General features: G+C 34.0%; 1 protein-coding gene across 4 annotated transcripts in view; it reads right to left on the reverse strand.

Annotated features, from left to right (window-relative positions):
* Positions 1–15,602, reverse strand: part of ADK (adenosine kinase) — a 626,273-nt gene that overhangs the window by 361,446 nt on the left and 249,225 nt on the right. The gene's annotated exons all lie outside the window — the stretch shown is intronic.

The following is a 15,602-nucleotide window of genomic DNA, read 5'->3' on the forward strand; positions in this document are numbered from 1 at the left end:
TTTTTATTTTAGAACCTCATCTACTCTTTGAAACCAAGAAAGAAAGGTTTATTTTGTTCAGAACCTAAATATTCTATAGCACATAATCTAATTCAACCTCCCTGAAAAGACCACTTAAACAATTTAAATACAGGAAGCCCAGAATCAAAATGGGAGCCTTTATCCCTGTATAGCTTAATATAATGCCTGGATAAATCCCAGAGTATATTAAGCAGAAAATAAAAAAACATTGGCAAAGTACTTTGAGGGACGGGAGAAAAAATATGAAACTATTAAACTTTATCACTGGGGAAACCTCTATCAATAGGCCAAGTCCTAGATGTTGAGGCTTGCTCTTGTGAAGCTTATGTATGCAGCGGAGAAGCTTAGCCTACCTATAATTATGGCCAAGAGTTACTTCTGGAGGACCTCTTGCGTTGCTCAGATGTGGTCTCTCTCTCCTTAACCTCAACTTTACAAGTGAAATCATTGCCCTCCTCCTTACGCGGGACATGAAATCCGGGGTTGAAAGTCTCCCTGGCAGTATGGGAGATGACTCCCAGAGATGAGCCTGGCTCTGGTACCATGTGTTCAACAATGCCACCCTGACCAAAAGGGGGAAAGAAGAGTAATAGATAAGGTGTCAGTGGCTGAGAAAATTTGAATAGAGTTGAGAGACTATTCTGGAGGTCACTCTTACATGTGCTTCAATTAGACACTGCTACCATCATAGCTTGCCAACCCCCAACCAAAACCATTGCAGCCAATCCTAAAGAACACCTAGGACAATTCATAAGATTCTACAAAGGTTTCATGCACTAGGGTAACTTTCCAGAAACCTACCACCTCCAGATGGGTCTCTGGATCAGATAAGTCCTGAAAACCCTCTTCAGAATGTCAACTAGTACCATCCCTCTTCCAATATATATATTTTTGGCATGGGCAGGCTCCAGGAATCGAACCCAGGTCTCTGGCATGACAGGTGAGAATTCTGCCACTGAGCCAAAGTTGCACCACCCCCCCTTCCCATATTAACAACAGCCCTTTCCAATGTGAAAAAGGTAGAATGAGTATAGCCCAAATACCCCTAAAGAGTGGGAGAAATATCAAAGGTGATGTTGGAGTTATACAGAGAAGGCTGGGTTTAACAAGTGAGTATGATTACTGAATTATGATACTGGTATTTCTTTTAGTATCCAGTATCTTAGAGCAGGTAGAGGTAAAAACCTAAAATTGTGGAATCATAATCCATATCAAAGTCTGAAATCTGTTCTATAACTAATTGTTGCGATGTGATTTGAACTTTATTGCATTTCTGTACAAATATTAATTTTCACAAAAAAAGAAATAAAAGTCCATTGTGATGATAAATGCACAGCTATATGATGGTATTATGAACGATTCATTGTATTTTGGATGATTATATGGTATGTAAATATATATCAATTAAAAAATAATTAAACGATTGCTCGGTGGGAGCATTTTGATTGTTTCCATGAAGATGTGACCCACCCAATTGTGGGTGGTAACTTTTGATTAGATGATTTCCATGGAGGTGTGTCTCCACCCACTGAAGGTGGAGTTGCTTGCTGGAATCCTTTAAAAGAGGAAACATTTTGGAGAGAGAGTTCCTTTTGGTAAAGCCACATGAAAGCCAGCAGATACCACCATGTTCGCCATGTGCCCTTCCAGCTGAGAGAAATGTTGAATGTCATTGGCCTTCTTGAACCAAGGTATCTTTCCCCGGATGTCTTAGATCGGACATTTCTATACACTCAATTGGGACATTTTCTCAGTCTTAGAACTGTAAACTAGCAACTTATTAAATTCCCCTTTTTAAAAGCCATTCTGTTTCTGGTATATTGCATTCTGGCAGCTAGCAAACTAGATCTAGCATCAGCATAAGATAGGGTTCTATAACTGTCGGGGGATAAATGTGATTATCAGAGTTGAATGCAAAATTAAAAATATGGATGAGGATTCAAGTGTTTCCTGCATTCTCTAAAATAACTTCTATGATATGCAATTTAGGCTCACTAAAGGTTTAAATTGTAACACTAATATATTATTCCCTTCTGAGTTCTCACTGAATGCCTCCCAAAGCTGAAATTTCTGACATTTGATAAGTTTCTGCATTAACTGTTATACATTTCTTACACTAATAAATTCTCCTTTTGTGGGCTTCGTTTGAATAAAAGACTAGAACATTTCATACATTATTGCAAAGATAATCTTTCTAATGTTGCTTATCAATATTGAATTAAAATCTATATTCATATTGGGAAGGTTTTCCCACACAAAAAAAATTAAATGAACAAAGAAGAAGGTGGAGTTATAAAAGAGAAGTAGGATTTTAACAAATGAGTATACCTCATGAATAATTAACACTGATATTTCTTCCAGTCTCCAGTGTCTTAGAGTAGATAGAAGGAAAAGCCTAAAATTGTGGAACTGTAACCCATATAAAATTCTGAAATCTGTTCTGCAATTGTTGTGGTGTTTTGAAATTTATTGCTTTTAGATATATATATTTTTCACAATAAAAAAACTTGGAATATAAATAAAAACAAAATGAAACATTACAATGAGTAGAAAATAACTCTCCCACAAACAGCAATTCCTCAGTTTTCCTCCACTTTGCTGCCAGTTTCATATGTATTCTTACCAAATTTCCACTTCTATTTGTATTTGTTTCTTACCTCCATTCTGATTCCCTCACCTGGCAGTTTATGTGCCCAGATAATACATATACACTGAAACGACACACCCTAGATTTTCTACAACAGCCCAAACTTCTGTTCTCTTTGTCAAACCAAATATGACATTTGCCCTCGCTTTTATAAAAGATCTATACTGTTTATTTTTTGCATAGTAACATCCAGCATTTCCTAACCAGAAAGCAAAATATATCATCTGAAACCTAGATTAGAAAACATTTTTAAAATGAAATTTCACTAGTTGGAAAAACCAAAGATGTTATACTATTCAAGCTGTTTTAAAATATAAAGGAATAGAGGGAAATAACTAAGTTTTTCTCATATACTATAAACAATGCAAAATATATAACGAAATACTTAAAAAACTGTAGACTTCTAACCAGTGTTCTATACTTTTTCCTTTCTATACACCTACAAAAAAATACTATTCTTCTAGTTAAAAGAGTGAACAGTAAAATTAGGCTAAATGAATACAAATTAATATGCTATTTTTAACCAAAATAAAGACAATTTAGAGAAAGAATACATTAATGTCAGCTCAGTTTAAATTCCCTTATGGTCCTTCAGAAATGGAAGGCAATTTCATCAACTGGTTTAAAAATAACAATGAAATAAAGAACAGCACAAACAAGACTACCTTGGCCTCTGGCTTCTTTCAACATAGAAATAAAAAGGAGAAAGTAAGCCAGCAGATATATAGTAAAGAAACTTCCACTTTAATAAATCATTTTTTTCAGGAAAAGAAGTCTGTAAAATCTGTGATTTAGCTTTAGGTGAATAAAATGAACAGCAATTGATTTTGTACCTAGGGAGTGATTCTTCTTCCACCAGTTATAAATTTATCTGTTAAATGTCAGTAGAATAGGGTGGGTGGTCTCATGCTTTGAATAATTTATTTGTACATTTAAGATTTAGGATGTATTTACAATCGTACACCCATATTTTCAGGTGGGTAATTTGGGCATTTTGCATTTGCAAAATGAGCCCAGCCTGGTTTGGGAACATATAGGAGGGGCACCAAACTCAGACTTGGGAGAAAAAAAGGGGTATCAGAGATGGAACCTCCACAAGAAAGCAATGTTTAAGCTGAGACATATGAAGAAGGTAGAAATAGGTTAGATGTATGAAAAGAAAGTTATAGACAGAGGACAGTGTATATTTCTATCAATGAGATGGATAACCCCAACAATGATCAATTTACAGCATAGAATTCTAGAGAGTATTCTCTAACTTGGTCTACAAAGTGGATCATTTTGAAAATGAAACTTTTTAAAATAATGGTAACCTTGGAATTTTGTGACCATGTTGAGAAAGTAATAGACAAAGTAAAAACCATTTACACAATATCTATTTTTATACAATAAATGTCATGGTATTTTTAAGTCTTTGCACAAAAGGACCTTTCAAAAATACATATCATTAGATTATTCTGTCATGATGAGATAACTGTCTTAGATCTAAGACACAAAGGATATGAATAAACAGGACATACTGAATGACTATTAATTCTATATTGACAAAAAGTCGCAAAAAAATAAACAAACTAGTTTTATGAGGATTCCCAGGCACCCTTTACCCAGTTTCACCTAAAGGTAACATACAATGTAACAATAGTCTATTATCAAATCCAGGAACTTGACATTGGCACAGCACTATAGAGCCTAATCAAATTATACTAGTTTTAACAAGCACATTAATGTGCATGCACGTGTTCTATGAAATTTTATCAGTTGTATGGATTCATGAATGCTCTACAACAGATTCAGAATGTGTTCCATCACCAGAAAGAAGCTCCCTCACACAACCCCTTTATAGTCACATCTATAATCGTTTCCCCATTATCACTAACTCTGGCAACTACTGGTCTGTTTTCTATGACTGTTATGTCATTTCAAGAATATTAAAAAATTGGAATCATACTGTACATAACTGTTTGGAGATCGGCTGTTTTCACTCAGTATGACCTTGAGATCCATCTAAGTTGTGTGTAATAATACTCTGTTCCTTTGTAAAGCAGAGCAGCATACCATTACCAGATGCATCACGGGCTGGTTTATCATACACTTGGAAGGACATTTGGGTTGTCTCCAATTTCGGGCAATTACAAATAAAGCTCCTTTAATATCTGTGTAATAGGCTTTTGTGAACCTAAATACCCAAGGATGTGATGCTGGGTTGTATGGTAGATTTATGTCTAATTTTATAAGAATAGTCTGTTTTCCAGAGTGACTGTACCATTTTACATTCTCACCAGCAATGTCTGAGAGAGCCAGTCAATCCATATCCTCACCAGGACTCGCTATTGTCAGTGTTGGGTTGGGTTTTTTTTTTGCTATTTGAATATGTATGAAGTAATATTTCATCATGGTTTTAATTTGCACTTTTTGATGGCTAATGATTTTGACAAGGCCTTATGTGGTTATTTGCCATCTTATACACCTTCTTTCGACACTTAGCATTTTTAAAAATACATCTGAAAAAGGAAGTGACTGCATTCTCTAAGCTCTTGTAGATAATTAAATAGTAAGATAATGAGAATAAATATACAGTAATCTAATGAGGCTTTATGAATAAAAAGTTGAGACATACATAGGCATAGATAATGTAATTTAATTTATTTAGAAAAAATCATTATAGGAATGATTTGATTAAAGCTATTTCTTATGACAACACAGGAAAGGCACTCAAGAACCACAGGAGATACAGCAGATGCAGTCAGTGCCTCTCCCATACCCTCTGGCCCCAACCATTTCCCCTTGCTCCAAATTTCATCCAACAGCAAAGATCTGCATCTCTACATCTGAGGGCTTCTCCCCTGAACTGTTAAATGTTGCTATGCCTTCTATACGTACCAGATAGGGAATTAATTTCCTCTAGATGACAGTTCATAACTAATAACAGGAAATACACCCACTCTCCCACATTTCAGGTTAGTTGATTCTAACCAATTTTTATATTAATTTCCCCAGAATTTCTCCATAGAATAAAGCTCCAGAAACTTAATATGGTGGTTGGCTTAATAACTTCATTAACTGCACTACCTTCCCTGTATTATTTCTTGACATCCTTGCCAGTGTTTCCTACAACTCCTAAATGGGTTACTTGTTCTAAAATTCCTGCCCAGGTTATTTCACTGGGGAAACCACCCAACATAAAAAAATTTTCTATAAAAATAAAAATATTTGGAAAATAATAACCAGTGATAATGAGATGTATATATATCTTCCTTTTCTCTACTATTTACTTTTTCTAATTTGTAAATTAACAGTATTTTCCTCTGCATATTAAAAACATCATTTCAAATATGCCCATTACAATAAAATTCAATAATAGAGAAAAATTATATATGTCTATGAATATAAATGTTATAGTGAGCACAAAACACAAATACATGAATGCTTACTATAAAGTTACAATAATTAGGACAGCACAACATTGGAGAAAGAATAGACATATAGATTGATAGAACAGAATATAGACTCCAGAAATATTTTACACAATTTATTTTGGAGAAAAGTACAAAGGCAATTAAAAGGACTAAAGGGGGAAAAAAGGCTTTAAGAAAGGATAGAGGAATAACTTGACATCTGTGTGCCAAAGCAAAGAAAAAAAAAAGGACCTCTCTTCTACACCTCACCCCATATGTGAATATTACCTCAAAATGGATCAGAGACCTAAATGTTGAGAGTAAAAGTATAAAATTTCTGGAAGAAAACCCAGAACCCACCCCCCCACACACACAAAAGCAACAAATGGTGCTGCAATAAGGGAATAGTCACATGGCTAAAGAATGAAATGTGATCCCCCACCATATAGCATACAAAATAAAAATCTAGGCCCTTCACATAAGAATATATACAGAGAGCAAATAAGAAGAAAATGTGCTCAACATCATTAGGAAAGTGTAAACTAAAACAAAGATACAATGATAAAATAACAAAAACTGACAATACCAAGTGCTGACAAGGATGTTGAGACCTGAAATTCCCACACACTGCTGGTAGGAATGCAAAATGGTACAGCCCCTGTGGGAAACAGTTCGGCAGTTTCTTATGAAATTAAATATACGCTTACCCTATGACCTAGCAATCTCATTCCTAATAAATGAAAATTTATGTTAAATCAAAAATGTATCCACAAATGTATACAGTATAGTGGCCTCCTTCACAAATAACAAAAACTGCATACAATCCAGAGGTTTCTCTAGTTGGGACTGGATACCAAAATGATGGAATACTACTCAATGATAAAATGAAACAAACTAATGATATACAATTAGATGGATGAATCGCAGATGCCTTTATGCCACCTGAAAGCAGCCAGACTCAAAAAGCAGTGTACCTAACGATTTCACTTATATGAAACAGTGAAAAAGGCAAAACTATAGGGACAGAAAACGATGGAGTACTGAATTTGATTTTACCATATTTAAAAGTGTCTAAGTTGAAAAAAAATGTATAAGTTGGCTTGCTACTATTTCACGGAAGCTGGCAAAAACATGAAACTCCTGTCAGAAACAAAGGGCTTTATTACTCATAGCAAGGCACAAGAACATCAGCATATTGACATCAGTCTTCCTCACCCAAAGATACATGTGCATTATGTGATATTGGCCAGATGGATGCTGTACATGCAGTAGGTTTACGTGGCAGCTGAGGGACACTGAGTTTGGGGAAACCACCAATTTTACAACAAGCAATAACTAATTCTGATCTTCATCTGGGAACAAACGTTACCTCAGCTCTCAAATTTATGAGCTGTAAAAACAACTCTAATAAATACCCCAAGAAAAAGAGAAGTCAGAGCCTTACAGTCTTGGCACACCAAGGGAAAAGGACTGTCTCTGATGACCAAAACAGAGGAGCAATTGCTAAGAGCTAAGGTACAGAAAGATATTGACTACAAAGTAGCATGTGGAAATATTTTTCAACGATGGAACTGTTTCATAGCTTGTTTGTGGTAGTGGTTACATGATTGCATGTATTTGTTGCTATAATTTGTAGAAATGTACACTAAAAAGATTTGACTTTACTGTACATAAATTACAGCTTAATTTAAAAATGGAAAAAAAAGTAAATCTTAAGAAAAAAAAAAGATATTTAGGAACCTGTGATAAATCCCTGGTATCCCTCTCTGCATCTGTCTAATTTCAGTTGCCAACTACTTAACAATATTTCCAAGCATTCTTTTGAAGTTAAAACAATTTTCCTTTCAGATAAACAACCTATCCAAATTTATTACATCAGGACACATGGTTTCTAATTTTCAAATTTTTACAAAAATTTCTCATGAAAAAATAACTTAAATTGGCAAAACATAATACAGTAAAAATCAGTATAGTTTACTGTCAGCTTTCTGTTCTGTAAATTAAGATATCCAAAATACAAAAACACTTTGGCAGACTTCCCTTCACCCTGCTACCATAATATTAACTGACAAATGGGATAAATTCTGAAAATTATTAAATTGCCATTTTTCATGGGTTTCCTATTGACCAGTGATCTAAACACCCATTTTAGTTAAGAAGGCTTTTAATAGAATGCAACATCTGTTTTATGTTACATTGAAGAGAGCAAAATTCTTCTTCCCTGACTGGATTATTAATGCTCATGCCTTCTACAGAATTATATTCTTCATTTGTAGCTCCACACTGGCTCTCTTAAAGGACTACAGACCCTGTACTGTAACACATTTTCCAGCTAAATGTACAATACTATAGATACCATAATTTTAATGTGACATGCTGGTATTCCTTTTTCAAACCACAAATGCATTTTTATTCTTAATCACAAATTTAAATTTCCTGTATATTCTCACCCACTAGGCATTTTTCTTTTAAAACAGCTGAATAAAAATAGATGATTTCAATTTTTTGTAATGTCATTTTTATAGACCTCTCCTACCTAAAGTTTAGATTAAAAAATGAAAAGATTTATTTTTTATCCTTAAGCTTAAGCAACATTATAAAATACTTCTACTTAATAAGAAGGATATAAATTAGTTTGTGGTACATGTAAAATTATTTAAAATAATAGACTTGCATCAAATTTGAGACAGATACCTTTAACAAAGGCATTCTTCTAATGTTCAAATCTAGAATTATTTTAACGTGAACATGAGGCACTCAAAATTGGACATTTCTCATCTTGTTTCTGAGATTTATACCAAGACTTATCTGAAACCATCTTAAGTTTCACTGATGAGATGAAGATAATGATGGAGTAATTGTATTTCTATTACATACAGATTTTCTTGGTGTACAATATTTTGTTCATTATGAAAGAATTCTAACAAAATTGAGACAAACCACATCATTACTGATGACTCTCAATTAGTTTTTCAGTTCATTTCTCTTGCCTCACTCTAAAAAAACTACATATGGTTTAAACCACTCGTACTTTTTACTTTGTGCCAATACTCAAACCAATCTTTCTTGTGTTGAAAACATTCCCATGAATAATTATAAGTGTCTCCAAAAAGACCAGATGGTAATATACTCTAGAGCAGATCTTGAAGTGAACCATAAATTTATATTTTCATAGTCTCATCATCATAATACCATTCTTTATGCTACGCCACTAAAAAAATTGGTGATAGAAGCAATATGAGTATATTGTGTAGTTAAAAAGATATACAGTTACGTTAGGGTCTTTCATAACTACACACATAGCTCCAAACACATCACTCATGTGCTATAGCTCAGAAAGTCAGCTTGATAGAATATGACATTACTAATCACAATATGTAGTGGTATTTTGCATTAGCAAAACATTTCTATTTAATTAAAACTCAAGAAATATAATTTAGGTAAAGGCAGCAAATGATTTAAAGTTTAAGAAATAGAAATATGTGCTAATGTTATATAGTACTGCCAACAATTTTATTTTGTTATTCTTCCGGGATATATAATTAAATTATTCTGGCCTTGCTATTTGAATTGCAGTAAAATGACTTGTATAATCATTCATCACTCTATTTATTTAAGAATATCATGTTCATGAGTAATAAAAATCAAAAGGGTTTTCGAAACTGGAAGCATGATTGAAAACTCCCAAAACACACTGTAGTATCTAAAATTAAATTTGGCCATTTCCTTGCATCTGTAAACAATAAAACATAGCGAAAGAGTGGCTTATTTATGTACTTTTAGACATAAGGTTCAATAGTGATGCAAAATATCACTCATATATTCTTCAGCATTAAATTATTCTTATAGTTCAATACTATGAATGTATAAAATTGCATGGCAATGGAAGAATGGGGGAGAAAAGAAAGAATAAAAACAAGAAGAGAGAAAAGTTTAAATAAAGACAGGAGGGCAGGCCATGGTGGCTCAGTGGCAGAGTTCTCATCTGCCATGCTGGAGACCTGGGTTTGATTCCTGGTGCCTACCCATGTAAAAAAAAAAAAAAAATAATAATAATAATAAAAAATAACGACAGGAAATACAAATGGGGAAAGGGAGCAGACTGCAGGATCTCTGTATCCTGTGAATATCCTCCTTTGCATATTGGCACTGGACTTGTTTTGAGATTCACAGGTTCACAGCAAGAAGAGAATTTTTTGCACCTGTTTAAGGTGATGTTTGTAGTTGCCAAGTTGACAAGGCGTGGACATGTGGCAGTTAGATTCAGTTGTCAACTTGGCCAGGTGAGCGTACCTAGTTTTGTTACTGCGCACATGAGCCAATCGTACGTGAACCTCATCTGTTGCTGATTTACATCTGCAGTGGGCTAGGAGGCGTGCCTGCTGCAATGAAGGACGTTTGACTTAATTGACTGGTGCTTAAATGAGAGAGTGCAATGTAGCACAGCCTAAGCAGCTCAGCATTCCTCATCTCAGCACTAGCAGCTCAGCCCAGGCCTTTGGAGATGCAGAAAGAAGTCACCCCGGGGAAAGTTGTTGGAACCCAAGGGCCTGGAGAGAACACCAGCAGAGACCATCCTGTGCCTTCCCACGTAAGAAAGAACCTCAGCGGAAAGTTAGCTGCCTTTCCTCTGAAGAACTAACAAAATAAATCCCCTTTTATTAAAAGCAAAAAAAAAAAAAAAGGTTAGAAAAAAATATCTTTCCAAAAAGTATTTTATCTTTTTGAGTACTGCTGTAAAGTTGGTTTATAGTTTATATATAATCTGTTAATTTAAGTGCTTCAAATAATTTAAAATCCAGTCATTTTATTGATTCTGTTTGTAAAAGTTCTTCACTTCATTTTATTGGGTATTCTACAATAGAATCAACAATCATAGTGTTCATTTTATTTCCTTATTTCTAGTTTTATATTTAACTTTCTCTTATCTGAGTTGGCTATCAATGTCAGTACAGTTTTTAAAGGCAATGATAATGAAAATTCTTGTCTAGTATGTAACCATTAAGTAAAATGCTAGAATAGGGGCTAAGAAAATAATGTGTTAAGAAAGTATACATCTGTTATCATGAATGGATGATTTTCCAGTACCAACAAAGATCCCATTTTGGCTTTTGTTTCATTGATGTGAGTCCAAAATAAGAGACTTTTCTAACATTGAACCATCTGTGCATTCCCAGAATTGATACAAATTGGTCATCATCTATTAGTAATGTGCTAACGGCTTCTGTTTTGAAATATTTGAGATTTTTTTATAATAACAGTCATAAGTAGTATTAATCTGTAGTTTTCTTTTAGTTTTATGCTATCTTGTTCTTCATTCTGCTGTCTTTGCTCGGTTATGGCATGCCAGTGAGATGCCAGTTTCTTAAAAAAGAATCTAGAGTTGTTTTTGTTTTCTTTTAACCTATGATTCAGAATGGTTTAGAATTATCTTTGGAATTATCAGGACCTTATAAGGTTTGGCATATTTTCCCAGTGAAACCATGTAGGACTATGCTCTTGGAGGAAGAAGCTCTTTGACAATCTACTCTATTGTACAGTTGCAAAGCATTCATTCACTCAGATTTTCTATCTCTTTTAAAATGAATTTGAAAATGTATTTCTCTTGGAAAATAATTCATTCCATAAAGTAATGCATTTCATCCAGAGAATATAAGACATTGTTTTTCACATATCATATTAGTAAACACACTCAGATTGAGCATATGAATCGGTAAGGACATGTTAAACAGACCAATACATTTAGTTCTGGTAGAAGCAAAAGTTGGTAAAACTTTCATGTGGTGAAATCTGACAACTTCTATAGAAACTTACGATGACTGTGCCCTTTGAGCCAGTGTCGGGGATTGAATCATGTCCTCCACAAAGAGCATATTCAGGTTCGAACCCCTGTTTAATGGGATGAACCCATATATAAATAGGACTTCTGAAGATGTTATTAGTTCAGGTAAGCTCAAACTGAATGAAGGTGGGCCTTAATGCAATATGGCTGAAGTCCTGACAAGCAAAGGAAATCTGGTATAAAGAGAAGAGGAGCAGCCAGAAGCTGGAGTCAATAAACTTGGAAGAGAAAGAAGATTCCACCATGTGCATTGCCATGTGACAGAAAAGGCAAGGATTACTGGCATCTAGCCCCAGAACACCAGTTTTCAGGGAGAAAGCATCACCATCTGATGCCTCTGGTTTGGACCTCTCTTAGCCTCAAAACCATAAGCCAATAAATTCCCACTGTTTAAGTCGATTCATTGTAAGGTGTTTGTTTTAGCAGCCAGGAAATTAATAAAGCCAGCAATTCTACTTCTAGGAATTTATTATACAGATATACAGGTAGAAAATGACATGTAAGGTTCTCAATGAAACATCTTTGAGTCACCCAAATGTCCAACAATAGGGGATTCATTGCACAAATATATAATAGAATGACAATTAGAGAATAGAAGGGAATATTATTGCCATTAAAAAGAATTAGCCAAATCCATTTCATACTGATGTGGAACAATCTCCACGATATACTAATAAGACATAAAAACTCAAGACACAAAACTGTGTATACAGTATGCTAGTATATGCATAAAACGTACATTTAATAGGGATGGACATAATTGTAAAGGAACAGAGTATGTCTATAAGGATACACAGGAAACTGTGTTACAGGGATATCTAGTGAAGTGAACTGGGTATATGTAGCATAGAGATAAGAAAATAATTCTATTTCATATTATATATTTTATTCTACATTATGAATTTTAGACTATATGCCTATTAGTTATCTGTACAGTATAGTTGCTTAAAACAACAAAAAACACCTCATACAGTTTTTGTATCTTAGAAATCTAGGAGAAGCTTAGCTGAGCAATCCTGGATCAGGTAATCTCATAAAACTGCAGGAATAAACTGGCCAGGATTCCAATCACTTGAAGATTTTATTTGGGCTGGCTCATTCACATGGCTGACATGTTGGGGTGAGTTAGTGGCAGAAATGTTCAATTCCTCCCCATGCTGGGCCCTCCATAGGTTGATGAGTGTCCTTATGATACAGAAGTTGAATTCACCATTATGGATGTTTCACAAGAAAATAAGTAGAGGGCCACGGTGGCTTAGCAGGCCAGAATGCTTGCCTGCCAGGCCAGAAGACCCGGGTTCGCTTCCCGGTGCCTGCCCATGTGAAAAAAAAAAAAAAAAGAAAATAAGTAGAAGCAATGCCTTACAACATCTAGCTTCAGAAAGTACACCATCATTGCCAAAAATGTTATTTATTAGAAGCAAGTCATTAAGCCTGGCTCATATTCAAGAGCAGGAAAATGAGGCTTCCCCTTTAAATGGAGGAGTATCTAAGACTTTGTAGGCATACTTCTTAAAAAAACAAAGTGTGTAGTTTATATTTTAAAAGTACAAAAATTCATTCAATTCTGTAGAAGATGAACTGTCATCACTAATTAAAAGGATAATGGAGAGTATTAGTAGATAACACACTTCAATGCAGAATGAACATTTGCTGACATTTCATAAAGACTCCTAACACATGCATCTTGAGGTCACAATAGTTACAGCAGAAACTTAAGGAATATACAACTAAAAATTCAGAAGTACCTGAGAATTTAGAAGGTACTTTAGAAGTACCTGAGAATACTAATACTACTATCAAATGAAACTACCTTTATCCAATGCAATTTATCACTATGTATTATTTACTTCATATGCATATTTTGCAAAAATACTGTGAAATTAACCACAAATCATTAATGATTATGATGATGATTATGAAATACAATTAGAATTATCACAATGTTTTTGTGTGTCAGCCCTTTATCTACTAGTACATATTATCCATACCCCTATTTTATGGTGTACAAATGAGCAAAGTGAAGCACAGAACAATTGAGCAAACCCGCCCAAGGTACAGCAAGTAAAAACTTTGCCATATACTTCAAAATATATGGTTCCAAGAATTGAGTAATGTTCTCAAGAAATGTGCTATACTTAGTCTACTTTTCCTTGATTTGGAATACTATTCCTATGTTATTTTTCCTAAGACTGTGCTTATTTATTTATTTATTTATTTATTTTTATTTTCCTAAGATTGTGTTTTAGTGACTGTGAAACTATATGACACAAATTGAGCATACTTAAAAAAAAAAAAAGCAAAACATATTCGCTCTCCCAAACTGATAAAAATTGTAACTATGTAAACATACACACATAGACTCATACAAGTAAAGAAAATAAAAACAAGAAAGAGAAAGTTGTCACTTTTCTCTGCTTTTCAATTTTCTACCATGTTACAATTTTAAAAATTAAAATCATTAAAACATTTCAGGAATACCACGAATATAGAGAAAATGTGTGTGAACTAAGGAGATGCTAAAGTGTAAGATCTGCCACAATTTCTCAGAGATCAGGTCTGATTGTTTGTAGAAGAGCCCACCAGCAGAGCCTGCTTTTCCACCAACTATAAAGCCTCTCCAAAAGTATATCCTGTCAAATAAGAAGTGCTGTATATGCCCCAAATCCCATACACTGTGGCAATACTACTATATTATTAAGATCCATCTCTTAGGGATTTCATGGAGATGATCAAGAATTGATACTTCCTGCTTTAAAAAAATCTACATCACTAACTATACTATTAGTGGCTATCATTTTTCATATTTAGTAAAATTTTCCTCAGGGTAGGATTAAATCTAAGTATCGGGAAGGAAAAAATGACCAACTTCAAACAATTTAAAGAGGTCCTCGAACTTAAAATAAAAAAAAATTTATCATTTAAGGTAAAGGATGCAAATATAAATTCTTTACATTTTTAGTACTTCACATACTTCGAATATTAATTTCCTATGTTTAGTTATGTTAGTCTACCCGAAAACATTTTTTCATTTAATTTTTAACAGGAGAGTCAGTGACAACTGTTACATAAAGCGCAAATCTACAGCATTTGATAAATAGGTAAAAATTGATATTCTTCAGAGAATTGGAAAATAATATGATCTAATTAATGATACATATTGTGGCACTTGTTCATGTGCATAAACGACATTCCATCTTCATAAAGGACTGTAATTGGTGTCGCTTTTATAAAATATATCTCCATTTTTCTTACTGTTTTGTCAGATCTCCAATTTCTAAAATTCTTATCAATTGTCATTGGTGAGAATGTAATAATCATTTCATATGTAACAATATGTTACGTATGGTTAAATCACCATCTAAATACACAGATATGAAAAAGGTTAATATAAAAAAACTAGGCCAAAGAGTGTACGAGTGCATAGTAGATTATGAGTGCTTCACGTGAGCAGGATTCAGGAAGGAGAGAAGAATGACAAAGGGATTATCCTACCTTTCTTAGGCCAATTCTTCATTTTCACTCACTACCACCTATGTATAAATGTTTACGTATATGTATTTAGGACTAGACCTAACCACAGCTCATTGTCAAGAAAAGATACCTCAGTCTACTTTACCTTTGCAATTGTTTCACATTCCATTAACAGAATATCAGAACTTCCATTTCATAATAATAAAGTTAAACAAGTACATGT

Source organism: Tamandua tetradactyla, chromosome 13 (assembly GCF_023851605.1).
Source record: "Tamandua tetradactyla isolate mTamTet1 chromosome 13, mTamTet1.pri, whole genome shotgun sequence".
NCBI classification, from domain to species: domain Eukaryota; kingdom Metazoa; phylum Chordata; class Mammalia; order Pilosa; family Myrmecophagidae; genus Tamandua; species Tamandua tetradactyla.